The sequence below is a fragment of the Lissotriton vulgaris genome, chromosome 11 (genome assembly GCF_964263255.1).
Source record: "Lissotriton vulgaris chromosome 11, aLisVul1.2, whole genome shotgun sequence".
NCBI classification, from domain to species: Eukaryota; Metazoa; Chordata; class Amphibia; order Caudata; family Salamandridae; genus Lissotriton; species Lissotriton vulgaris.
In genome coordinates this window covers 120,524,345-120,551,502 of record NC_141699.1, presented here as the reverse complement: position 1 = coordinate 120,551,502, position 27,158 = coordinate 120,524,345, and the positions used below count along the sequence as shown (strand labels likewise).

General features: G+C 42.4%; 13 non-coding genes across 13 annotated transcripts; all 13 read left to right on the top strand.

The window, feature by feature from the left end:
- Nucleotides 1-923: 923 nt before the first annotated feature.
- On the top strand, nucleotides 924-1,063 carry LOC147679177 (U4 spliceosomal RNA). The gene has a single exon (XR_015301628.1). It is a non-coding gene; the product is annotated as a U4 spliceosomal RNA (small nuclear RNA).
- Nucleotides 1,064-2,993: 1,930 nt separating this feature from the next.
- LOC147679176 (U4 spliceosomal RNA) lies at nucleotides 2,994-3,133 on the top strand. The gene has a single exon (XR_015301731.1). It is a non-coding gene; the product is annotated as a U4 spliceosomal RNA (small nuclear RNA).
- A 1,931-nt stretch (nucleotides 3,134-5,064) lies between these two features.
- LOC147679175 (U4 spliceosomal RNA) lies at nucleotides 5,065-5,204 on the top strand. Its single transcript, XR_015301848.1, has one exon. It is a non-coding gene; the product is annotated as a U4 spliceosomal RNA (small nuclear RNA).
- A 1,929-nt stretch (nucleotides 5,205-7,133) lies between these two features.
- Nucleotides 7,134-7,273, top strand: LOC147679174 (U4 spliceosomal RNA). The gene has a single exon (XR_015301646.1). It is a non-coding gene; the product is annotated as a U4 spliceosomal RNA (small nuclear RNA).
- A 1,931-nt stretch (nucleotides 7,274-9,204) lies between these two features.
- Nucleotides 9,205-9,344, top strand: LOC147679173 (U4 spliceosomal RNA). Its single transcript, XR_015301715.1, has one exon. It is a non-coding gene; the product is annotated as a U4 spliceosomal RNA (small nuclear RNA).
- A 1,930-nt stretch (nucleotides 9,345-11,274) lies between these two features.
- On the top strand, nucleotides 11,275-11,414 carry LOC147679172 (U4 spliceosomal RNA). The gene has a single exon (XR_015301645.1). It is a non-coding gene; the product is annotated as a U4 spliceosomal RNA (small nuclear RNA).
- Nucleotides 11,415-13,345: 1,931 nt separating this feature from the next.
- Nucleotides 13,346-13,485, top strand: LOC147679171 (U4 spliceosomal RNA). The gene has a single exon (XR_015301714.1). It is a non-coding gene; the product is annotated as a U4 spliceosomal RNA (small nuclear RNA).
- A 1,930-nt stretch (nucleotides 13,486-15,415) lies between these two features.
- On the top strand, nucleotides 15,416-15,555 carry LOC147679170 (U4 spliceosomal RNA). The gene has a single exon (XR_015301698.1). It is a non-coding gene; the product is annotated as a U4 spliceosomal RNA (small nuclear RNA).
- A 1,930-nt stretch (nucleotides 15,556-17,485) lies between these two features.
- LOC147679169 (U4 spliceosomal RNA) lies at nucleotides 17,486-17,625 on the top strand. Its single transcript, XR_015301697.1, has one exon. It is a non-coding gene; the product is annotated as a U4 spliceosomal RNA (small nuclear RNA).
- A 1,930-nt stretch (nucleotides 17,626-19,555) lies between these two features.
- LOC147679168 (U4 spliceosomal RNA) lies at nucleotides 19,556-19,695 on the top strand. The gene has a single exon (XR_015301809.1). It is a non-coding gene; the product is annotated as a U4 spliceosomal RNA (small nuclear RNA).
- Nucleotides 19,696-21,626: 1,931 nt separating this feature from the next.
- On the top strand, nucleotides 21,627-21,766 carry LOC147679167 (U4 spliceosomal RNA). The gene has a single exon (XR_015301815.1). It is a non-coding gene; the product is annotated as a U4 spliceosomal RNA (small nuclear RNA).
- A 1,931-nt stretch (nucleotides 21,767-23,697) lies between these two features.
- LOC147679166 (U4 spliceosomal RNA) lies at nucleotides 23,698-23,837 on the top strand. Its single transcript, XR_015301805.1, has one exon. It is a non-coding gene; the product is annotated as a U4 spliceosomal RNA (small nuclear RNA).
- Nucleotides 23,838-25,768: 1,931 nt separating this feature from the next.
- Nucleotides 25,769-25,908, top strand: LOC147679165 (U4 spliceosomal RNA). The gene has a single exon (XR_015301627.1). It is a non-coding gene; the product is annotated as a U4 spliceosomal RNA (small nuclear RNA).
- The last annotated feature ends 1,250 nt before the right edge of the window (nucleotides 25,909-27,158 follow it).

The following is a 27,158-nucleotide window of genomic DNA, read 5'->3' as shown; positions in this document are numbered from 1 at the left end:
TAATGTATGCAGGGTGGGCGTTTCCACGAAAAAAAGCCTTGTAGAACTCACGCACTGAAATCTACAAGATTTCACTCCGTCACTTTACGCCTTCACTGCGGCAAAATCCCTACGCCTGCACAGACCAAGCGTTTGGAATGACTCATGGCTTTTTGCTTCACTTTCATGATCAACTTCAGCAATGCGTCACTTTTGTGCCAACACATGTGTCAGAATTTTGGATGTATCTGTTAATCCTTGCACCATGGAGCACTGTATTGTAAATACAGCACATCCATAGTGGCACAAGGACATTCAGCACTGACGCAAGGAAAAGTATGCATCTATGCAGATGCGTCAGATCCTTCTGAATCTTCCACTAGAATGTTTTGAAAACCAGGAAACCAGTATATTGTACCCCCTAAAGCTAAAAATGAAATGCAGCAAATGCAACTATATAGTGCAATGAAATGGCAGACTTGCAGTATGGAAAATGGAAAAATGTAGCTATGATTTATTTTCCTTTAAATTATTGCTGTTCCTCCTCTAGTATACATTTGAAGACAGTGGGCCCTATGAGGATGCTATTATGAATTTGTGCTTCTTATATTTTCCACAACCCATGGCTAGCAGCCTAGATCTCATCTTTGTGTGAAGGGATATCTGTCTGAGCATCAAATCCATAACTAGGGAGGGTGCTGCTTACCTGAAGAGCTATTTAGCATACAATTTCCCAGAATTCTCTGCGTGTGGCTAGCGACGGTTTGGGGCAGAGAGCTGATGGAAATTAGTAAAACAACGCCAACATATGTCTTACATTGCCTGTCAGAAGCAGTGGAGGTGTAGTTATGCATAAATAGTTAAAATCTTTTGAAAAGGGTTCATGTTCTTTGTAACATGAGGTACTAGGGCGAGTGGGCATGAAATTCACACTATAATTGGTTAGCTTTGCGCAGTGGCAGTATCGTAGCCAATGAGGTTTAACCGAGGCACGATTATTGCTTATTGAAAACTTTACCCAATACCCCGTCATGGAGACTTGAAATATAGTTGAAATGACAATTTTTGACAGTCTCTTCGGAGACTAGCGAATATGTAATAAAAAAATAAGATAGTTTATTTTTCAATGCGGTTTACTTGCATAATTGTTATCTGTGACAAGGAGAAAATTGTGACTTTATTTGGCTTCAGTTTACTCTTTACGTTCTTTTTGTTTTCTCGGCTTTTCAAATACGGCAGTAACTTATGGATTTTTTCTCCTTGATCAGTTTTCATAATTCTTGTATTTCTTCCTCTTTGTTCTCACCTTCGATCCCCGGATTCGCTCTGGTAGTTGATGGCCAGAGTACGGGCTTTGTTTCCGCTCTCTGAGTTGACTCGCAGTCCGTTGCAGGGCTGGGCTCTTTCGAGGTCTCATCTCCCATTCAAATGTACACAAACCACCTAGAAAGTTTATTTCTGGGAGCAAAGGCGTTTGTTATCAGTAGGAAAATGCGGAGAGGGTTCATACAGATTGTATGGAGTGCTTGAAACAGAACAAGAACTGACAAAGCTGTTGTTTTTGTCATTTAACATTATGTAAAGTGTATTTTTTAATGCTCTTTGTGTCACTGAGTAATTGATGTTACCCAGCTGTATGACAGGGGCGTAGCTTCCATTGTTGCAGCAGGTGCAGTGGCACTGGCGCCCACAGACCTGCGGGACCCACTGAACCCCGATTATTGCGGTATTTTATATTTCAAACATGAATAAGGGGTCCTATTTCCTTCCTTGCCCTAGGGCCCATTTTTTCACCTGAGAGCCATGAAAGGCTGCGTGGATCCTCCCTGATTTGAATCGGTGACAATGAGGTCACGCAAAGAGCTCTTGCGTGGCTGCATCAGCCCAACTGGGCTACATGATCCGGGAAAATTTGTATGCTGCATGCCGACGGAGACACACAACGTACACACAGCCATTTACAGGGCACATATAAAAATCTGTATTGTGGCGCAGCTGCGGCGTAAATGTTGCGGCCCTTTTACAATGTGACGCATCTAGGGAGATGCGTCACATTATAAAGCCCTGCATCACATTATACCTGCATCAGGCATAATGTATGCAGGGTGGGCGTTTCCACGAAAAAAGCCTTGTAGAACTCACGCACTGAAATCTACAAGATTTCAGTGCGTCACTTTACGCCTTCACTGCGGCAAAATCCCTACGCCTGCACAGACCAAGCGTTTGGAATGACTCATGGCTTTTTGCTTCACTTTCATGATCAACTTCAGCAATGCGTCACTTTTGTGCCAACACATGTGTCAGAATTTCTGATGCATCTGTTAATCCTTGCACCATGGAGCACTGTATTGTAAATACAGCACATCCATAGTGGCACAAGGACATTCAGCACTGACGCAAGGAAAAATATGCATCTATGCAGATGCGTCAGATCCTTGTGAATCTTCCCCTAGAATGTTTTGAAAACCAGGAAACCAGTATATTGTACCCCCTAAAGCTAAAAATGAAATGCAGCAAATGCAACTATGTAGTGCAATGAAATGGCAGACTTGCAGTATGGAAAATGGAAACATGTAGCTATGATTTATTTTCCTTTAAATTATTGCTGTTCCTCCTCTAGTAAACATTTGAAGACACTGGGCCCTATGAGGATGCTATTATGAATTTGTGCTTCTTATATTTTCCACAACCCATGGCTAGCAGCCTAGATCTCATCTTTGTGTGAAGGGATATCTGTCTGAGCATCAAATCCATACCTAGGGAGGGTGCTGCTTACCTCAAGAGCTATTTAGCATACAATTTCCCAGAATTCTCTGCGTGTGGCTAGCGACGGTTTGGGGCAGTGAGCTGATGGAAATTAGTAAAACAATGCCAACATATGTCTTACATTGCCTGTCAGAAGCAGTGGAGGTGTAGTTATGCATAAATAGATAAAATCTTTTGAAAAGGGTTCATGTTCTTTGTAACATGAGGTACTAGGGCGAGTGGGCATGAAATTCACACTATAATTGGTTAGCTCTGCGCAGTGGCAGTATCGTAGCCAATGAGGTTTAACCGAGGCGCGATTATTGCTTATTGAAAACTTTACCCAATACCCCGTCATGGAGACTTGAAATATAGTTGAAATGACAATTTTTGACAGTCTCTTCGGAGACTGGAGAATATGTAATAAAAATATAAGATAGTTTATTTTTCAATGCAATTTACTTGCATAATTGTTATCTGTGACAAGGAGAAAACTGTGACTTTATTTGGCTTCAGTTTACTCTTTATGTTCTTTTTGTTTCGTCAGCTTTTTAAATACGACAGTAACTTAGGGATTTTTTCTTCTTGATCAGTTTTCATAATTCTTGTATTTCTTCCTCTTTGTTCTCACCTTCGATCCCCGGTTTCGCTCGGGTAGTTGATGGCCAGATTACGGGCTTTGTTTCCGCTCTCTGAGTTGACTCGCAGTCCGTTGCAGAGCTGGGCTCTTTCGAGGTCTCATCTCCCATTCAAATGTACACAAAGCACCTAGAAAGTTTATTTCTGGGAGCAAAGGCGTTTGTTATCAGTAAGAAAATGCGGAGAGGGTTCATACAGATTGTATGGAGTGCTTGAAACAGAACAAGAACTGACAAAGCTGTTGTTTTTGTCATTTAACATTATGTAAAGTGTATTTTTTAATGCTCTTTGTGTCACTGAGTAATTGATGTTACCCAGCTGTATGACAGGGGCGTAGCTTCCATTGTTGCAGCAGGTGCAGTGGCACTGGCGCCCACAGACCTGCGGGACCCACTGAACCCCGATTATTGCGGTATTTTATATTTCAAACATGAATAAGGGGTCCTATTTCCTTCCTTGCCCTAGGGCCCATTTTTTCACCTGAGAGCCATGAAAGGCTGCGTGGATCCTCCCTGATTTGAATCGGTGACAATGAGGTCACGCAAAGAGCTCTTGCGTGGCTGCATCAGCCCAACTGGGCTACATGATCCGGGAAAATTTGTATGCTGCATGCCGACGGAGACACACAACGTACACACAGCCATTTACAGGGCACATATAAAAATCTGTATTGTGGCGCAGCTGCGGCGTAAATGTTGCGGCCCTTTTACAATGTGACGCATCTAGGGAGATGCGAAACATTATAAAGCCCTGCATCACATTATACCTGCGTCAGGCATAATGTATGCAGGGTGGGCGTTTCCACGAAAAAAAGCCTTGTAGAACTCACGCACTGAAATCTACAAGATTTCACTGCGTCACTTTACACCTTCACTGCGGCAAAATCCCTACGCCTGCACAGACCAAGCGTTTGGAATGACTCATGGCTTTTTGCTTCACTTTCATGATCAACTTCAGCAATGCGTCACTTTTGTGCCAACACATGTGTCAGAATTTTGGATGCATCTGTTAATCCTTGCACCATGGAGCACTGTATTGTAAATACAGCACATCCATAGTGGCGCAAGGACATTCAGCACTGACGCAAGGAAAAGTATGCATCTATGCAGATGCGTCAGATCCTTGTGAATCTTCCCCTAGAATGTTTTGAAAACCAGGAAACCAGTATATTGTACCCCCTAAAGCTAAAAATGAAATGCAGCAAATGCAACTATATAGTGCAATGAAATGGCAGACTTGCAGTATGGAAAATGGAAAAATGTAGCTATGATTTATTTTCCTTTAAATTATTGCTGTTCCTCCTCTAGTATACATTTGAAGACAGTGGGCCCTATGAGGATGCTATCATGAATTTGTACTTCTTATATTTTCCACAACCCATGGCTAGCAGCCTAGATCTCATCTTTGTGTGAAGGGATATCTGTCTGAGCATCAAATTCATAACTAGGGAGGGTGCTGCTTACCTGAAGAGCTATTTAGCATACAATTTCCCAGAATTCTCTGCGTGTGGCTAGCGACGGTTTGGGGCAGAGAGCTGATGGAAATTAGTAAAACAACGCCAACATATGTCTTACATTGCCTGTCAGAAGCAGTGGAGGTGTAGTTATGCATAAATAGATAAAATCTTTTGAAAAGGGTTCATGTTCTTTGTAACATGAGGTACTAAGGCGAGTGGGCATGAAATTCACACTATAATTGGTTAGCTTTGCGCAGTGGCAGTATCCTAGCCAATAAGGTTTAACCGAGGCGCGATTTTTGCTTATTGAAAACTTTACCCAATACCCCGTCATGGAGACTTGAAATATAGTTGAAATGACAATTTTTGACAGTCTCTTCGGAGACTGGAGAATATGTAATAAAAAAATAAGATAGTTTATTTTTCAATGCGATTTACTTGCATAATTGTTATCTGTGACAAGGAGAAAACTGTGACTTTATTTGGCTTCAGTTTACTCTTTATGTTCTTTTTGTTTCGTCAGCTTTTTAAATACGGCAGTAACAGGGATTTTTTCTTCTTGATCAGTTTTCATAATTCTTGTATTTCTTCCTCTTTGTTCTCACCTTCGATCCCCGGTTTCGCTCGGGTAGTTGATGGCCAGATTACGGGCTTTGTTTCCGCTCTCTGAGTTGACTCGCAGTCCGTTGCAGAGCTGGGCTCTTTCGAGGTCTCATCTCCCATTCAAATGTACACAAACCACCTAGAAAGTTTATTTCTGGGAGCAAAGGCATTTGTTATCAGTAAGAAAATGCAGAGAGGGTTCATACAGATTGTATGGAGTGCTTGAAACAGAACAAGAACTGACAAAGCTGTTGTTTTTGTCATTTAACATTATGTAAAGTGTATTTTTTAATGCTCTTTGTGTCACTGAGTAATTGATGTTACCCAGCTGTATGACAGGGGCGTAGCTTCCATTGTTGCAGCAGGTGCAGTGGCACTGGCGCCCACAGACCTGCGGGACCCACTGAACCCCGATTATTGCGGTATTTTATATTTCAAACATGAATAAGGGGTCCTATTTCCTTCCTTGCCCTAGGGCCCATTTTTTCACCTGAGAACCATGAAAGGCTGCGTGGATCCTCCCTGATTTGAATCGGTGACAATGAGGTCACGCAAAGAGCTCTTGTGTGGCTGCCTCAGCCCAACTGGGCTATATGATCCGGGAAAATTTGTATGCTGCATGCCGACGGAGACACACAACTTACACACAGCCATTTACAGGGCACATATAAAAATCTGTATTGTGGCGCAGCTGTGGCGTAAATGTTGCGGCCCTTTTACAATGTGATGCATCTACGGAGATGCGTCACATTCTAAAGCCCTGCATCACATTATACCTGCGTCAGGCATAATGTATGCAGGGTGGGCGTTTCCACGAAAAAAAGCCTTGTAGAACTCACGCACTGAAATCTACAAGATTTCACTGCGTCACTTTACGCCTTCACTGCGGCAAAATCCCTACGCCTGCACAGACCAAGCGTTTGGAATGACTCATGGCTTTTTGCTTCACTTTCATGATCAACTTCAGCAATGTGTCACTTTTGTGCCAACACATGTGTCAGAATTTTTGATGCATCTGTTAATCCTTGCACCATGGAGCACTGTATTGTAAATACAGCACATCCATAGTGGCACAAGGACATTCAGCACTGACGCAAGGAAAAGTATGCATCTATGCAGATGCGTCAGATCCTTGTGAATCTTCCCCTAGAATGTTTTGAAAACCAGGAAACCAGTATATTGTACCCCCTAAAGCTAAAAATGAAATGCAGCAAATGCAACTATATAGTGCAATGAAATGGCAGACTTGCAGTATGGAAAATGGAAAAATGTAGCTATGATTTATTTTCCTTTAAATTATTGCTGTTCCTCCTCTAGTATACATTTGAAGACAGTGGGCCCTATGAGGATGCTATTATGAATTTGTGCTTCTTTTATTTTCCACAACCCATGGCTAGCAGCCTCGATCTCATCTTTGTGTGAAGGGATATCTGTCTGAGCATCAAATCCATAACTAGGGAGGGTGCTGCTTACCTGAAGAGCTATTTAGCATACAATTTCCCAGAATTCTCTGCGTGTGGCTAGCGACGGTTTGGGGCAGAGAGCTGATGGAAATTAGTAAAACAACGCCAACATATGTCTTACATTGCCTGTCAGAAGCAGTGGAGGTGTAGTTATGCATAAATAGATAAAATCTTTTTAAAAGGGTTCATGTTCGTTGTAACATGAGGTACTAGGGCGAGTGGGCATGAAATTCACACTGTAATTGGTTAGCTTTGCGCAGTGGCAGTATCGTAGCCAATGAGGTTTAACCGAGGCGCGATTATTGCTTATTGAAAACTTTACCCAATACCCCGTCATGGAGACTTGAAATATAGTTGAAATGACAATTTTTGACAGTCTCTTCGGAGACTGGAGAATATGTAATAAAAAAATAAGATAGTTTATTTTTCAATGCGATTTACTTGCATAATTGTTATCTGTGACAAGGAGAAAACTGTGACTTTATTTGGCTTCAGTTTACTCTTTATGTTCTTTTTGTTTCGTCAGCTTTTTAAATACGGCAGTAACTTAGGGATTTTTTCTTCTTGATCAGTTTTCATAATTCTTGTATTTCTTCCTCTTTGTTCTCACCTTCGATCCCCGGTTTCGCTCGGGTAGTTGATGGCCAGATTACGGGCTTTGTTTCCGCTCTCTGAGTTGACTCGCAGTCCGTTGCAGAGCTGGGCTCTTTCGAGGTCTCATCTCCCATTCAAATGTACACAAACCACCTAGAAAGTTTATTTCTGGGAGCAAAGGCGTTTGTTATCAGTAAGAAAATGCGGAGAGGGTTCATACAGATTGTATGGAGTGCTTGAAACAGAACAAGAACTGACAAAGCTGTTGTTTTTGTCATTTAACATTATGTAAAGTGTATTTTTTAATGCTCTTTTTGTCACTGAGTAATTGATGTTACCCAGCTGTATGACAGGGGCGTAGCTTCCATTGTTGCAGCAGGTGCAGTGGCACTGGCACCCACAAACCTGCGGGACCCACTGAACCCCGATTATTGCGGTATTTTATATTTCAAACATGAATAAGGGGTCCTATTTCCTTCCTTGCCCTAGGGCCCATTTTTTCACCTGAGAGCCATGAAAGGCTGCGTGGATCCTCCCTGATTTGAATCGGTGACAATGAGGTCACGCAAAGAGCTCTTGCTTGGCTGCATCAGCCCAACTGGGCTACATGATCCGGGAAAATTTGTATGCTGCATGCCGACGGAGACACACAACGTACACACAGCCATTTACAGGGCACATATAAAAATCTGTATTGTGGCGCAGCTGCGGCGTAAATGTTGCGGCCCTTTTACAATGTGACGCATCTAGGGAGATGCGTCACATTATAAAGCCCTGCATCACATTATACCTGCGTCAGGCATAATGTATGCAGGGTGGGCGTTTCCACGAAAAAAAGCCTTGTAGAACTCACGCACTGAAATCTACAAGATTTCACTGCGTCACTTTACGCCTTCACTGCGGCAAAATCCCTACGCCTGCACAGACCAAGCGTTTGGAATGACTCATGGCTTTTTGCTTCACTTTCATGATCAACTTCAGCAATGCGTCACTTTTGTGCCAACACATGTGTCAGATTTTTGGATGCATCTGTTAATCCTTGCACCATGGAGCACTGTATTGTAAATACAGCACATCCATAGTGGCACAAGGACATTCAGCACTGACGCAAGGAAAAGTATGCATCTATGCAGATGCGTCAGATCCTTGTGAATCTTCCCCTAGAATGTTTTGAAAACCAGGAAACCAGTATATTGTACCCCCTAAAGCTAAAAATGAAATGCAGCAAATGCAACTATATAGTGCAATGAAATGGCAGACTTGCAGTATGGAAAATGGAAAAATGTAGCTATGATTTATTTTCCTTTAAATTATTGCTGTTCCTCCTCTAGTATACATTTGAAGACAGTGGGCCCTATGAGGATGCTATTATGAATTTGTGCTTCTTATATTTTCCACAACCCATGGCTAGCAGCCTAGATCTCATCTTTGTGTGAAGGGATATCTGTCTGAGCATCAAATCCATAACTAGGGAGGGTGCTGCTTACCTGAAGAGCTATTTAGCATACAATTTCCCAGAATTCTCTGCGTGTGGCTAGCGACGGTTTGGGGCAGAGAGCTGATGGAAATTAGTAAAACAACGCCAACATATGTCTTACATTGCCTGTCAGAAGCAGTGGAGGTGTAGTTATGCATAAACAGATAAAATCTTTTGAAAAGGGTTCAAGTTCTTTGTAACATGAGGTACTAGGGCGAGCGGGCATGAAATTCACACTATAATTGGTTAGCTTTGCGCAGTGGCAGTATCGTAGCCAATGAGGTTTAACCGAGGTGCGATTATTGCTTATTGAAAACTTTACCCAATACCCCGTCATGGAGACTTGAAATATAGTTGAAATGACAATTTTTGACAGTCTCTTCGGAGACTGGAGAATATGTAATAAAAAAATAAGATAGTTTATTTTTCAATGCGATTTACTTGCATAATTGTTATCTGTGACAAGGAAAAAACTGTGACTTTATTTGGCTTCAGTTTACTCTTTACGTTCTTTTTGTTTTCTCAGCTTTTTAAATACGGCAGTAACTTAGGGATTTTTTCTCCTTGATCAGTTTTCATAATTCTTGTATTTCTTCCTCTTTGTTCTCACCTTCGATCCCCGGATTCGCTCGGGTAGTTGATGGCCAGAGTACGGGCTTTGTTTCCGCTCTCTGAGTTGACTCGCAGTCCGTTGCAGAGCTGGGCTCTTTCGAGGTCTCATCTCCCATTCAAATGTACACAAACCACCTAGAAAGTTTATTTCTGGGAGCAAAGGCGTTTGTTATCAGTAGGAAAATGCGGAGAGGGTTCATACAGATTGTATGGAGTGCTTGAAACAGAACAAGAACTGACAAAGCTGTTGTTTTTGTCATTTAACATTATGTAAAGTGTATTTTTAATGCTCTTTGTGTCACTGAGTAATTGATGTTACCCAGCTGTATGACAGGGGCGTAGCTTCCATTGTTGCAGCAGCTGCAGTGGCACTGGCGCCCACAGACCTGCGGGACCCACTGAACCCCGATTATTGCGGTATTTTATATTTCAAACATGAATAAGGGGTCCTATTTCCTTCCTTGCCCTAGGGCCCATTTTTTCACCTGAGAGCCATGAAAGGCTGCGTGGATCCTCCCTGATTTGAATCGGTGACAATGAGGTCATGCAAAGAGCTCTTGCGTGGCTGCATCAGCCCAACTGGGCTACATGATCCGGGAAAATTTGTATGCTGCATGCCGACGGAGACACACAACATACACACAGCCATTTACAGGGCACATATAAAAATCTGTATTGTGGCGCAGCTGTGGCGTAAATGTTGCGGCCCTTTTACAATGTGACGCATCTAGGGAGATGCGTCACATTATAAAGCCCTGCATCACATTATACCTGCGTCAGGCATAATGTATGCAGGGTGGGCGTTTCCACGAAAAAAAGCCTTGTAGAACTCACGCACTGAAATCTACAAGATTTCACTGCGTCACTTTAGGCCTTCACTGCGGCAAAATCCCTACGCCTGCAAAGACCAAGCGTTTGGAATGACTCATGGCTTTTTGCTTCACTTTCATGATCAACTTCAGCAATGCGTCACTTTTGTGCCAACACATGTGTCAGAATTTCTGATGCATCTGTTAATCCTTGCACCATGGAGCACTGTATTGTAAATACAGCACATCCATAGTGGCACAAGGACATTCAGCACTGACGCAAGGAAAAATATGCATCTATGCAGATGCGTCAGATCCTTGTGAATCTTCCCCTAGAATGTTTTGAAAACCAGGAAACAAGTATATTGTACCCCCTAAAGCTAAAAATGAAATGCAGCAAATGCAACTATATAGTGCAATGAAATGGCAGACTTGCAGTATGGAAAATGGAAAAATGTAGCTATGATTTATTTTCCTTTAAATTATTGCTGTTCCTCCTCTAGTATACATTTGAAGACAGTGGGCCCTATGAGGATGCTATTATGAATTTGTGCTTCTTATATATTCCACAACCCATGGCTAGCAGCCTAGATCTCATCTTTGTGTGAAGGGATATCTGTCTGAGCATCAAATCCATAACTAGGGAGGGTGCTGCTTACCTGAAGAGCTATTTAGCATACAATTTCCCAGAATTCTCTGCGTGTGGCTAGCGACGGTTTGGGGCAGAGAGCTGATGGAAATTAGTAAAACAACGCCAACATATGTCTTACATTGCCTGTCAGAAGCAGTGGAGGTGTAGTTATGCATAAACAGATAAAATCTTTTGAAAAGGGTTCAAGTTCTTTGTAACATGAGGTACTAGGGCGAGCGGGCATGAAATTCACACTGTAATTGGTTAGCTTTGCGCAGTGGCAGTATCGTAGCCAATGAGGTTTAACCGAGGCGCGATTATTGCTTATTGAAAACTTTACCCAATACCCCGTCATGGAGACTTGAAATATAGTTGAAATGACAATTTTTGACAGTCTCTTCGGAGACTGGAGAATATGTAATAAAAAAATAAGATAGTTTATTTTTCAATGCGATTTACTTGCATAATTGTTATCTGTGACAAGGAGAAAACTGTGACTTTATTTGGCTTCAGTTTACTCTTTATGTTCTTTTTGTTTCGTCAGCTTTTTAAATACGGCAGTAACTTAGGGATTTTTTCTTCTTGATCAGTTTTCATAATTCTTGTATTTCTTCCTCTTTGTTCTCACCTTCGATCCCCGGTTTCGCTCGGGTAGTTGATGGCCAGATTACGGGCTTTGTTTCCGCTCTCTGAGTTGACTCGCAGTCCGTTGCAGAGCTGGGCTCTTTCGAGGTCTCATCTCCCATTCAAATGTACACAAACCACCTAGAAAGTTTATTTCTGGGAGCAAAGGCGTTTGTTATCAGTAAGAAAATGCGGAGAGGGTTCATACAGATTGTATGGAGTGCTTGAAACAGAACAAGAACTGACAAAGCTGTTGTTTTTGTCATTTAACATTATGTAAAGTGTATTTTTTAATGCTCTTTTTGTCACTGAGTAATTGATGTTACCCAGCTGTATGACAGGGGCGTAGCTTCCATTGTTGCAGCAGGTGCAGTGGCACTGGCACCCACAAACCTGCGGGACCCACTGAACCCCGATTATTGCGGTATTTTATATTTCAAACATGAATAAGGGGTCCTATTTCCTTCCTTGCCCTAGGGCCCATTTTTTCACCTGAGAGCCATGAAAGGCTGCGTGGATCCTCCCTGATTTGAATCGGTGACAATGAGGTCACGCAAAGAGCTCTTGCTTGGCTGCATCAGCCCAACTGGGCTACATGATCCGGGAAAATTTGTATGCTGCATGCCGACGGAGACACACAACGTACACACAGCCATTTACAGGGCACATATAAAAATCTGTATTGTGGCGCAGCTGCGGCGTAAATGTTGCGGCCCTTTTACAATGTGACGCATCTAGGGAGATGCGTCACATTATAAAGCCCTGCATCACATTATACCTGCGTCAGGCATAATGTATGCAGGGTGGGCGTTTCCACGAAAAAAAGCCTTGTAGAACTCACGCACTGAAATCTACAAGATTTCACTGCGTCACTTTACGCCTTCACTGCGGCAAAATCCCTACGCCTGCACAGACCAAGCGTTTGGAATGACTCATGGCTTTTTGCTTCACTTTCATGATCAACTTCAGCAATGCGTCACTTTTGTGCCAACACATGTGTCAGATTTTTGGATGCATCTGTTAATCCTTGCACCATGGAGCACTGTATTGTAAATACAGCACATCCATAGTGGCACAAGGACATTCAGCACTGACGCAAGGAAAAGTATGCATCTATGCAGATGCGTCAGATCCTTGTGAATCTTCCCCTAGAATGTTTTGAAAACCAGGAAACCAGTATATTGTACCCCCTAAAGCTAAAAATGAAATGCAGCAAATGCAACTATATAGTGCAATGAAATGGCAGACTTGCAGTATGGAAAATGGAAAAATGTAGCTATGATTTATTTTCCTTTAAATTATTGCTGTTCCTCCTCTAGTATACATTTGAAGACAGTGGGCCCTATGAGGATGCTATTATGAATTTGTGCTTCTTATATTTTCCACAACCCATGGCTAGCAGCCTAGATCTCATCTTTGTGTGAAGGGATATCTGTCTGAGCATCAAATCCATAACTAGGGAGGGTGCTGCTTACCTGAAGAGCTATTTAGCATACAATTTCCCAGAATTCTCTGCGTGTGGCTAGCGACGGTTTGGGGCAGAGAGCTGATGGAAATTAGTAAAACAACGCCAACATATGTCTTACATTGCCTGTCAGAAGCAGTGGAGGTGTAGTTATGCATAAACAGATAAAATCTTTTGAAAAGGGTTCAAGTTCTTTGTAACATGAGGTACTAGGGCGAGCGGGCATGAAATTCACACTATAATTGGTTAGCTTTGCGCAGTGGCAGTATCGTAGCCAATGAGGTTTAACCGAGGTGCGATTATTGCTTATTGAAAACTTTACCCAATACCCCGTCATGGAGACTTGAAATATAGTTGAAATGACAATTTTTGACAGTCTCTTCGGAGACTGGAGAATATGTAATAAAAAAATAAGATAGTTTATTTTTCAATGCGATTTACTTGCATAATTGTTATCTGTGACAAGGAAAAAACTGTGACTTTATTTGGCTTCAGTTTACTCTTTACGTTCTTTTTGTTTTCTCAGCTTTTTAAATACGGCAGTAACTTAGGGATTTTTTCTCCTTGATCAGTTTTCATAATTCTTGTATTTCTTCCTCTTTGTTCTCACCTTCGATCCCCGGATTCGCTCGGGTAGTTGATGGCCAGAGTACGGGCTTTGTTTCCGCTCTCTGAGTTGACTCGCAGTCCGTTGCAGAGCTGGGCTCTTTCGAGGTCTCATCTCCCATTCAAATGTACACAAACCACCTAGAAAGTTTATTTCTGGGAGCAAAGGCGTTTGTTATCAGTAGGAAAATGCGGAGAGGGTTCATACAGATTGTATGGAGTGCTTGAAACAGAACAAGAACTGACAAAGCTGTTGTTTTTGTCATTTAACATTATGTAAAGTGTATTTTTAATGCTCTTTGTGTCACTGAGTAATTGATGTTACCCAGCTGTATGACAGGGGCGTAGCTTCCATTGTTGCAGCAGCTGCAGTGGCACTGGCGCCCACAGACCTGCGGGACCCACTGAACCCCGATTATTGCGGTATTTTATATTTCAAACATGAATAAGGGGTCCTATTTCCTTCCTTGCCCTAGGGCCCATTTTTTCACCTGAGAGCCATGAAAGGCTGCGTGGATCCTCCCTGATTTGAATCGGTGACAATGAGGTCATGCAAAGAGCTCTTGCGTGGCTGCATCAGCCCAACTGGGCTACATGATCCGGGAAAATTTGTATGCTGCATGCCGACGGAGACACACAACATACACACAGCCATTTACAGGGCACATATAAAAATCTGTATTGTGGCGCAGCTGTGGCGTAAATGTTGCGGCCCTTTTACAATGTGACGCATCTAGGGAGATGCGTCACATTATAAAGCCCTGCATCACATTATACCTGCGTCAGGCATAATGTATGCAGGGTGGGCGTTTCCACGAAAAAAAGCCTTGTAGAACTCACGCACTGAAATCTACAAGATTTCACTGCGTCACTTTAGGCCTTCACTGCGGCAAAATCCCTACGCCTGCAAAGACCAAGCGTTTGGAATGACTCATGGCTTTTTGCTTCACTTTCATGATCAACTTCAGCAATGCGTCACTTTTGTGCCAACACATGTGTCAGAATTTCTGATGCATCTGTTAATCCTTGCACCATGGAGCACTGTATTGTAAATACAGCACATCCATAGTGGCACAAGGACATTCAGCACTGACGCAAGGAAAAATATGCATCTATGCAGATGCGTCAGATCCTTGTGAATCTTCCCCTAGAATGTTTTGAAAACCAGGAAACCAGTATATTGTACCCCCTAAAGCTAAAAATGAAATGCAGCAAATGCAACTATATAGTGCAATGAAATGGCAGACTTGCAGTATGGAAAATGGAAAAATGTAGCTATGATTTATTTTCCTTTAAATTATTGCTGTTCCTCCTCTAGTATACATTTGAAGACAGTGGGCCCTATGAGGATGCTATTATGAATTTGTGCTTCTTATATATTCCACAACCCATGGCTAGCAGCCTAGATCTCATCTTTGTGTGAAGGGATATCTGTCTGAGCATCAAATCCATAACTAGGGAGGGTGCTGCTTACCTGAAGAGCTATTTAGCATACAATTTCCCAGAATTCTCTGCGTGTGGCTAGCGACGGTTTGGGGCAGAGAGCTGATGGAAATTAGTAAAACAACGCCAACATATGTCTTACATTGCCTGTCAGAAGCAGTGGAGGTGTAGTTATGCATAAACAGATAAAATCTTTTGAAAAGGGTTCAAGTTCTTTGTAACATGAGGTACTAGGGCGAGCGGGCATGAAATTCACACTATAATTGGTTAGCTTTGCGCAGTGGCAGTATCGTAGCCAATGAGGTTTAACCGAGGTGCGATTATTGCTTATTGAAAACTTTACCCAATACCCCGTCATGGAGACTTTAAATATAGTTGAAATGACAATTTTTGACAGTCTCTTCGGAGACTGGAGAATATGTAATAAAAAAATAAGATAGTTTATTTTTCAATGCGATTTACTTGCATAATTGTTATCTGTGACAAGGAGAAAACTGTGACTTTTTTTGGCTTCAGTTTACTCTTCACGTTCTTTTTGTTTTCTCAGCTTTTTAAATACGGCAGTAACTTAGGGATTTTTTCTCCTTGATCAGTTTTCATAATTCTTGTATTTCTTCCTCTTTGTTCTCACCTTCGATCCCCGGATTCGCTCTGGTAGTTGATGGCCAGAGTACGGGCTTTGTTTCCGCTCTCTGAGTTGACTCGCAGTCCGTTGCAGGGCTGGGCTCTTTCGAGGTCTCATCTCCCATTCAAATGTACACAAACCACCTAGAAAGTTTATTTCTGGGAGCAAAGGCGTTTGTTATCAGTAGGAAAATGCGGAGAGGGTTCATACAGATTGTATGGAGTGCTTGAAACAGAACAAGAACTGACAAAGCTGTTGTTTTTGTCATTTAACATTATGTAAAGTGTATTTTTTAATGCTCTTTGTGTCACTGAGTAATTGATGTTACCCAGCTGTATGACAGGGGCGTAGCTTCCATTGTTGCAGCAGGTGCAGTGGCACTGGCGCCCACAGACCTGCGGGACCCACTGAACCCCGATTATTGCGGTATTTTATATTTCAAACATGAATAAGGGGTCCTATTTCCTTCCTTGCCCTAGGGCCCATTTTTTCACCTGAGAGCCATGAAAGGCTGCGTGGATCCTCCCTGATTTGAATCGGTGACAATGAGGTCACGCAAAGAGCTCTTGCGTGGCTGCATCAGCCCAACTGGGCTACATGATCCAGGAAAATTTGTATGCTGCATGCCGACGGAGACACACAACGTACACACAGCCATTTACAGGGCACATATAAAAATCTGTATTGTGGCGCAGCTGCGGCGTAAATGTTGCGGCCCTTTTACAATGTGACGCATCTAGGGAGATGCGTCACATTATAAAGCCCTGCATCACATTATACCTGCGTCAGGCATAATGTATGCAGGGTGGGCGTTTCCACGAAAAAAGCCTTGTAGAACTCACGCACTGAAATCTACAAGATTTCAGTGCGTCACTTTACGCCTTCACTGCGGCAAAATCCCTACGCCTGCACAGACCAAGCGTTTGGAATGACTCATGGCTTTTTGCTTCACTTTCATGATCAACTTCAGCAATGCGTCACTTTTGTGCCAACACATGTGTCAGAATTTCTGATGCATCTGTTAATCCTTGCACCATGGAGCACTGTATTGTAAATACAGCACATCCATAGTGGCACAAGGACATTCAGCACTGACGCAAGGAAAAATATGCATCTATGCAGATGCGTCAGATCCTTGTGAATCTTCCCCTAGAATGTTTTGAAAACCAGGAAACCAGTATATTGTACCCCCTAAAGCTAAAAATGAAATGCAGCAAATGCAACTATGTAGTGCAATGAAATGGCAGACTTGCAGTATGGAAAATGGAAAAATGTAGCTATGATTTATTTTCCTTTAAATTATTGCTGTTCCTCCTCTAGTAAACATTTGAAGACAGTGGGCCCTATGAGGATGCTATTATGAATTTGTGCTTCTTATATTTTCCACAACCCATGGCTAGCAGCCTAGATCTCATCTTTGTGTGAAGGGATATCTGTCTGAGCATCAAATCCATACCTAGGGAGGGTGCTGCTTACCTGAAGAGCTATTTAGCATACAATTTCCCAGAATTCTCTGCGTGTGGCTAGCGACGGTTTGGGGCAGAGAGCTGATGGAAATTAGTAAAACAACGCCAACATATGTCTTACATTGCCTGTCAGAAGCAGTGGAGGTGTAGTTATGCATAAACAGATAAAATCTTTTGAAAAGGGTTCAAGTTCTTTGTAACATGAGGTACTAGGGCGAGCGGGCATGAAATTCACACTATAATTGGTTAGCTTTGCGCAGTGGCAGTATCGTAGCCAATGAGGTTTAACCGAGGTGCGATTATTGCTTATTGAAAACTTTACCCAATACCCCGTCATGGAGACTTTAAATATAGTTGAAATGACAATTTTTGACAGTCTCTTCGGAGACTGGAGAATATGTAATAAAAAAATAAGATAGTTTATTTTTCAATGCGATTTACTTGCATAATTGTTATCTGTGACAAGGAGAAAACTGTGACTTTTTTTGGCTTCAGTTTACTCTTTACGTTCTTTTTGTTTTCTCAGCTTTTTAAATACGGCAGTAACTTAGGGATTTTTTCTCCTTGATCAGTTTTCATAATTCTTGTATTTCTTCCTCTTTGTTCTCACCTTCGATCCCCGGATTCGCTCTGGTAGTTGATGGCCAGAGTACGGGCTTTGTTTCCGCTCTCTGAGTTGACTCGCAGTCCGTTGCAGGGCTGGGCTCTTTCGAGGTCTCATCTCCCATTCAAATGTACACAAACCACCTAGAAAGTTTATTTCTGGGAGCAAAGGCGTTTGTTATCAGTAGGAAAATGCGGAGAGGGTTCATACAGATTGTATGGAGTGCTTGAAACAGAACAAGAACTGACAAAGCTGTTGTTTTTGTCATTTAACATTATGTAAAGTGTATTTTTTAATGCTCTTTGTGTCACTGAGTAATTGATGTTACCCAGCTGTATGACAGGGGCGTAGCTTCCATTGTTGCAGCAGGTGCAGTGGCACTGGCGCCCACAGACCTGCGGGACCCACTGAACCCCGATTATTGCGGTATTTTATATTTCAAACATGAATAAGGGGTCCTATTTCCTTCCTTGCCCTAGGGCCCATTTTTTCACCTGAGAGCCATGAAAGGCTGCGTGGATCCTCCCTGATTTGAATCGGTGACAATGAGGTCACGCAAAGAGCTCTTGCGTGGCTGCATCAGCCCAACTGGGCTACATGATCCAGGAAAATTTGTATGCTGCATGCCGACGGAGACACACAACGTACACACAGCCATTTACAGGGCACATATAAAAATCTGTATTGTGGCGCAGCTGCGGCGTAAATGTTGCGGCCCTTTTACAATGTGACGCATCTAGGGAGATGCGTCACATTATAAAGCCCTGCATCACATTATACCTGCGTCAGGCATAATGTATGCAGGGTGGGCGTTTCCACGAAAAAAGCCTTGTAGAACTCACGCACTGAAATCTACAAGATTTCAGTGCGTCACTTTACGCCTTCACTGCGGCAAAATCCCTACGCCTGCACAGACCAAGCGTTTGGAATGACTCATGGCTTTTTGCTTCACTTTCATGATCAACTTCAGCAATGCGTCACTTTTGTGCCAACACATGTGTCAGAATTTCTGATGCATCTGTTAATCCTTGCACCATGGAGCACTGTATTGTAAATACAGCACATCCATAGTGGCACAAGGACATTCAGCACTGACGCAAGGAAAAATATGCATCTATGCAGATGCGTCAGATCCTTGTGAATCTTCCCCTAGAATGTTTTGAAAACCAGGAAACCAGTATATTGTACCCCCTAAAGCTAAAAATGAAATGCAGCAAATGCAACTATGTAGTGCAATGAAATGGCAGACTTGCAGTATGGAAAATGGAAAAATGTAGCTATGATTTATTTTCCTTTAAATTATTGCTGTTCCTCCTCTAGTAAACATTTGAAGACAGTGGGCCCTATGAGGATGCTATTATGAATTTGTGCTTCTTATATTTTCCACAACCCATGGCTAGCAGCCTAGATCTCATCTTTGTGTGAAGGGATATCTGTCTGAGCATCAAATCCATACCTAGGGAGGGTGCTGCTTACCTGAAGAGCTATTTAGCATACAATTTCCCAGAATTCTCTGCGTGTGGCTAGCGACGGTTTGGGGCAGAGAGCTGATGGAAATTAGTAAAACAACGCCAACATATGTCTTACATTGCCTGTCAGAAGCAGTGGAGGTGTAGTTATGCATAAATAGATAAAATCTTTTGAAAAGGGTTCATGTTCTTTGTAACATGAGGTACTAGGGCGAGTGGGCATGAAATTCACACTATAATTGGTTAGCTCTGCGCAGTGGCAGTATCGTAACCAATGAGGTTTAACCGAGGCGCGATTATTGCTTATTGAAAACTTTACCCAATACCCCGTCATGGAGACTTGAAATATAGTTGAAATGACAATTTTTGACAGTCTCTTCGGAGACTGGAGAATATGTAATAAAAATATAAGATAGTTTATTTTTCAATGCAATTTACTTGCATAATTGTTATCTGTGACAAGGAGAAAACTGTGACTTTATTTGGCTTCAGTTTACTCTTTATGTTCTTTTTGTTTCGTCAGCTTTTTAAATACGGCAGTAACTTAGGGATTTTTTCTCCTTGATCAGTTTTCATAATTCTTGTATTTCTTCCTCTTTGTTCTCACCTTCGATCCCCGGTTTCGCTCGGGTAGTTGATGGCCAGATTACGGGCTTTGTTTCCGCTCTCTGAGTTGACTCGCAGTCCGTTGCAGAGCTGGGCTCTTTCGAGGTCTCATCTCCCATTCAAATGTACACAAAGCACCTAGAAAGTTTATTTCTGGGAGCAAAGGCGTTTGTTATCAGTAAGAAAATGCGGAGAGGGTTCATACAGATTGTATGGAGTGCTTGAAACAGAACAAGAACTGACAAAGCTGTTGTTTTTGTCATTTAACATTATGTAAAGTGTATTTTTTAATGCTCTTTGTATCACTGAGTAATTGATGTTACCCAGCTGTATGACAGGGGCGTAGCTTCCATTGTTGCAGCAGGTGCAGTGGCACTGGCGCCCACAGACCTGCGGGACCCACTGAACCCCGATTATTGCGGTATTTTATATTTCAAACATGAATAAGGGGTCCTATTTCCTTCCTTGCCCTAGGGCCCATTTTTTCACCTGAGAGCCATGAAAGGCTGCGTGGATCCTCCCTGATTTGAATCGGTGACAATGAGGTCACGCAAAGAGCTCTTGCGTGGCTGCATCAGCCCAACTGGGCTACATGATCCGGGAAAATTTGTATGCTGCATGCCGACGGAGACACACAACGTACACACAGCCATTTACAGGGCACATATAAAAATCTGTATTGTGGCGCAGCTGCGGCGTAAATGTTGCGGCCCTTTTACAATGTGACGCATCTAGGGAGATGCGTCACATTATAAAGCCCTGCATCACATTATACCTGCGTCAGGCATAATGTATGCAGGGTGGGCGTTTCCACGAAAAAAAGCCTTGTAGAACTCACGCACTGAAATCTACAAGATTTCACTGCGTCACTTTACACCTTCACTGCGGCAAAATCCCTACGCCTGCACAGACCAAGCGTTTGGAATGACTCGTGGCTTTTTGCTTCACTTTCATGATCAACTTCAGCAATGCGTCACTTTTGTGCCAACACATGTGTCAGAATTTTGGATGCATCTGTTAATCCTTGCACCATGGAGCACTGTATTGTAAATACAGCACATCCATAGTGGCACAAGGACATTCAGCACTGACGCAAGGAAAAGTATGCATCTATGCAGATGCGTCAGATCCTTGTGAATCTTCCCCTAGAATGTTTTGAAAACCAGGAAACCAGTATATTGTACCCCCTAAAGCTAAAAATGAAATGCAGCAAATGCAACTATATAGTGCAATGAAATGGCAGACTTGCAGTATGGAAAATGGAAAAATGTAGCTATGATTTATTTTCCTTTAAATTATTGCTGTTCCTCCTCTAGTATACATTTGAAGACAGTGGGCCCTATGAGGATGCTATCATGAATTTGTACTTCTTATATTTTCCACAACCCATGGCTAGCAGCCTAGATCTCATCTTTGTGTGAAGGGATATCTGTCTGAGCATCAAATCCATACCTAGGGAGGGTGCTGCTTACCTGAAGAGCTATTTAGCATACAATTTCCCAGAATTCTCTGCGTGTGGCTAGCGACGGTTTGGGGCAGAGAGCTGATGGAAATTAGTAAAACAACGCCAACATATGTCTTACATTGCCTGTCAGAAGCAGTGGAGGTGTAGTTATGCATAAATAGATAAAATCTTTTGAAAAGGGTTCATGTTCTTTGTAACATGAGGTACTAGGGCGAGTGGGCATGAAATTCACACTATAATTGGTTAGCTCTGCGCTGTGGCAGTATCGTAGCCAATGAGGTTTAACCGAGGCGCGATTATTGTTTATTGAAAACTTTACCCAATACCCCGTCATGGAGACTTGAAATATAGTTGAAATGACAATTTTTGACAGTCTCTTCGGAGACTGGATAATATGTAATAAAAATATAAGATAGTTTATTTTTCAATGCAATTTACTTGCATAATTGTTATCTGTGACAAGGAGAAAACTGTGACTTTATTTGGCTTCAGTTTACTCTTTATGTTCTTTTTGTTTCGTCAGCTTTTTAAATACGGCAGTAACTTAGGGATTTTTTCTCCTTGATCAGTTTTCATAATTCTTGTATTTCTTCCTCTTTGTTCTCACCTTCGATCCCCGGTTTCGCTCGGGTAGTTGATGGCCAGATTACGGGCTTTGTTTCCGCTCTCTGAGTTGACTCGCAGTCCGTTGCAGAGCTGGGCTCTTTCGAGGTCTCATCTCCCATTCAAATGTACACAAAGCACCTAGAAAGTTTATTTCTGGGAGCAAAGGCGTTTGTTATCAGTAAGAAAATGCGGAGAGGGTTCATACAGATTGTATGGAGTGCTTGAAACAGAACAAGAACTGACAAAGCTGTTGTTTTTGTCATTTAACATTATGTAAAGTGTATTTTTTAATGCTCTTTGTATCACTGAGTAATTGATGTTACCCAGCTGTATGACAGGGGCGTAGCTTCCATTGTTGCAGCAGGTGCAGTGGCACTGGCGCCCACAGACCTGCGGGACCCACTGAACCCCGAATATTGCGGTATTTTATATTTCAAACATGAATAAGGGGTCCTATTTCCTTCCTTGCCCTAGGGCCCATTTTTTCACCTGAGAGCCATGAAAGGCTGCGTGGATCCTCCCTGATTTGAATCGGTGACAATGAGGTCACGCAAAGAGCTCTTGCGTGGCTGCATCAGCCCAACTGGGCTACATGATCCGGGAAAATTTGTATGCTGCATGCCGACGGAGACACACAACGTACACACAGCCATTTACAGGGCACATATAAAAATCTGTATTGTGGCGCAGCTGCGGCGTAAATGTTGCGGCCCTTTTACAATGTGACGCATCTAGGGAGATGCGTCACATTATAAAGCCCTGCATCACATTATACCTGCGTCAGGCATAATGTATGCAGGGTGGGCGTTTCCACGAAAAAAAGCCTTGTAGAACTCACGCACTGAAATCTACAAGATTTCACTGCGTCACTTTACACCTTCACTGCGGCAAAATCCCTACGCCTGCACAGACCAAGCGTTTGGAATGACTCATGGCTTTTTGCTTCACTTTCATGATCAACTTCAGCAATGCGTCACTTTTGTGCCAACACATGTGTCAGAATTTTGGATGCATCTGTTAATCCTTGCACCATGGAGCACTGTATTGTAAATACAGCACATCCATAGTGGCACAAGGACATTCAGCACTGACGCAAGGAAAAGTATGCATCTATGCAGATGCGTCAGATCCTTGTGAATCTTCCCCTAGAATGTTTTGAAAACCAGGAAACCAGTATATTGTACCCCCTAAAGCTAAAAATGAAATGCAGCAAATGCAACTATATAGTGCAATTAAATGGCAGACTTGCAGTATGGAAAATGGAAAAATGTAGCTATGATTTATTTTCCTTTAAATTATTGCTGTTCCTCCTCTAGTATACATTTGAAGACAGTGGGCCCTATGAGGATGCTATCATGAATTTGTACTTCTTATATTTTCCACAACCCATGGCTAGCAGCCTAGATCTCATCTTTGTGTGAAGGGATATCTGTCTGAGCATCAAATTCATAACTAGGGAGGGTGCTGCTTACCTGAAGAGCTATTTAGCATACAATTTCCCAGAATTCTCTGCGTGTGGCTAGCGACGGTTTGGGGCAGAGAGCTGATAGAAATTAGTAAAACAACGCCAACATATGTCTTACATTGCCTGTCAGAAGCAGTGGAGGTGTAGTTATGCATAAATAGATAAAATCTTTTGAAAAGGGTTCATGTTCTTTGTAACATGAAGTACTAGGGCGAGTGGGCATGAAATTCACACTATAATTGGTTAGCTTTGCGCAGTGGCAGTATCCTAGCCAATGAGGTTTAACCGAGGCGCGATTTTTGCTTATTGAAAACTTTACCCAATACCCCGTCATGGAGACTTGAAATATAGTTGAAATGACAATTTTTGACAGTCTCTTCGGAGACTGGAGAATATGTAATAAAAAAATAAGATAGTTTATTTTTCAATGCGATTTACTTGCATAATTGTTATCTGTGACAAGGAGAAAACTGTGACTTTATTTGGCTTCAGTTTACTCTTTATGTTCTTTTTGTTTCGTCAGCTTTTTAAATACGGCAGTAACTTAGGGATTTTTTCTTCTTGATCTGTTTTCATAATTCTTGTATTTCTTCCTCTTTGTTCTCACCTTCGATCCCCGGTTTCGCTCGGGTAGTTGATGGCCAGATTACGGGCTTTGTTTCCGCTCTCTGAGTTGACTCGCAGTCCGTTGCAGAGCTGGGCTCTTTCGAGGTCTCATCTCCCATTCAAATGTACACAAACCACCTAGAAAGTTTATTTCTGGGAGCAAAGGCATTTGTTATCAGTAAGAAAATGCAGAGAGGGTTCATACAGATTGTATGGAGTGCTTGAAACAGAACAAGAACTGACAAAGCTGTTGTTTTTGTCATTTAACATTATGTAAAGTGTATTTTTTAATGCTCTTTGTGTCACTGAGTAATTGATGTTACCCAGCTGTATGACAGGGGCGTAGCTTCCATTGTTGCAGCAGGTGCAGTGGCACTGGCGCCCACAGACCTGCGGGACCCACTGAACCCCGATTATTGCGGTATTTTATATTTCAAACATGAATAAGGGGTCCTATTTCCTTCCTTGCCCTAGGGCCCATTTTTTCACCTGAGAGCCATGAAAGGCTGCGTGGATCCTCCCTGATTTGAATCGGTGACAATGAGGTCACGCAAAGAGCTCTTGTGTGGCTGCCTCAGCCCAACTGGGCTATATGATCCGGGAAAATGTGTATGCTGCATGCCGACGGAGACACACAACTTACACACAGCCATTTACAGGGCACATATAAAAATCTGTATTGTGGCGCAGCTGTGGCGTAAATGTTGCGGCCCTTTTACAATGTGACGCATCTACGGAGATGCGTCACATTATAAAGCCCTGCATCACATTATACCTGCGTCAGGCATAATGTATGCAGGGTGGGCGTTTCCGCGAAAAAAAGCCTTGTAGAACTCACGCACTGAAATCTACAAGATTTCACTGCGTCACTTTACGCCTTCACTGCGGCAAAATCCCTACGCCTGCACAGACCAAGCGTTTGGAATGACTCATGGCTTTTTGCTTCACTTTCATGATCAACTTCAGCAATGCGTCACTTTTGTGCCAACACATGTGTCAGAATTTTGGATGCATCTGTTAATCCTTGCACCATGGAGCACTGTATTGTAAATACAGCACATCCATAGTGGCACAAGGACATTCAGCACTGACGCAAGGAAAAGTATGCATCTATGCAGATGCGTCAGATCCTTGTGAATCTTCCCCTAGAATGTTTTGAAAACCAGGAAACCAGTATATTGTACCCCTTAAAGCTAAAAATGAAATGCAGCAAATGCAACTATATAGTGCAATGAAATGGCAGACTTGCAGTATGGAAAATGGAAAAATGTAGCTATGATTTATTTTCCTTTAAATTATTGCTGTTCCTCCTCTAGTAAACATTTGAAGACAGTGGGCCCTATGAGGATGCTATTATGAATTTGTGCTTCTTATATTTTCCACAACCCATGGCTAGCAGCCTAGATCTCATCTTTGTGTGAAGGGATATCTGTCTGAGCATCAAATCCATACCTAGGGAGGGTGCTGCTTACCTGAAGAGCTATTTAGCATACAATTTCCCAGAATTCTCTGCGTGTGGCTAGCGACGGTTTGGGGCAGAGAGCTGATGGAAATTAGTAAAACAACGCCAACATATGTCTTACATTGCCTGTCAGAAGCAGTGGAGGTGTAGTTATGCATAAATAGATAAAATCTTTTGAAAAGGGTTCATGTTCTTTGTAACATGAGGTACTAGGGCAAGTGGGCATGAAATTCACACTTTAATTGGTTAGCTTTGCGCAGTGGCAGTATCGTAGCCAATGAGGTTTAACCGAGGCACGATTATTGCTTATTGAAAACTTTACCCAATACCCCGTCATGGAGACTTGAAATATAGTTGAAATGACAATTTTTGACAGTCTCTTCGGAGACTGGAGAATATGTAATAAAAAAATAAGATAGTTTATTTTTCAATGCGATTTACTTGCATAATTGTTATCTGTGACAAGGAGAAAACTGTGACTTTATTTGGCTTCAGTTTACTCTTTATGTTCTTTTTGTTTCGTCAGCATTTTAAATACGGCAGTAACTTAGGGATTTTTTCTTCTTGATCAGTTTTCATAATTCTTGTATTTCTTCCTCTTTGTTCTCACCTTCGATCCCCGGTTTCGCTCGGGTAGTTGATGGCCAGATTACGGGCTTTGTTTCCGCTCTCTGAGTTGACTCCCAGTCCGTTGCAGAGCTGGGCTCTTTCGAGGTCTCATCTCCCATTCAAATGTACACAAACCACCTAGAAAGTTTATTTCTGGGAGCAAAGGCGTTTGTTATCAGTAAGAAAATGCGGAGAGGGTTCATACAGATTGTATGGAGTGCTTGAAACAGAACAAGAACTGACAAAGCTGTTGTTTTTGTCATTTAACATTATGTAAAGTGTATTTTTTAATGCTCTTTGTGTCACTGAGTAATTTATGTTACCCAGCTGTATGACAGGGGCGTAGCTTCCATTGTTGCAGCAGGTGCAGTGGCACTGGCGCCCACAGACCTGCGGGACCCACTGAACCCCGATTATTGCGGTATTTTATATTTCAAACATGAATAAGGGGTCCTATTTCCTTCCTTGCCCTAGGGCCCATTTTTTCACCTGAGAGCCATGAAAGGCTGCGTGGATCCTCCCTGATTTGAATCGGTGACAATGAGGTCTCGCAAAGAGCTCTTGCGTGGCTGCATCAGCCCAACTGGGCTACATGATCCGGGAAAATTTGTATGCTGCATGCCGACGGAGACACACAACGTACACACAGCCATTTACAGGGCACATATAAAAATCTGTATTGTGGCGCAGCTGCGGCGTAAATGTTGCGGCCCTTTTACAATGTGACGCATCTAGGGAGATGCGTCACATTATAAAGCCCTGCATCACATTATACCTGCGTCAGGCATAATGTATGCAGGGTGGGCGTTTCCACAAAAAAAAGCCTTGTAGAACTCACGCACTGAAATCTACAAGATTTCACTGCGTCACTTTACGCCTTCACTGCGGCAAAATCCCTACGCCTGCACAGACCAAGCGTTTGGAATGACTCATGGCTTTTTGCTTCACTTTCATGATCAACTTCAGCAATGCGTCACTTTTGTGCCAACACATGTGTCAGAATTTTGGATGCATCTGTTAATCCTTGCA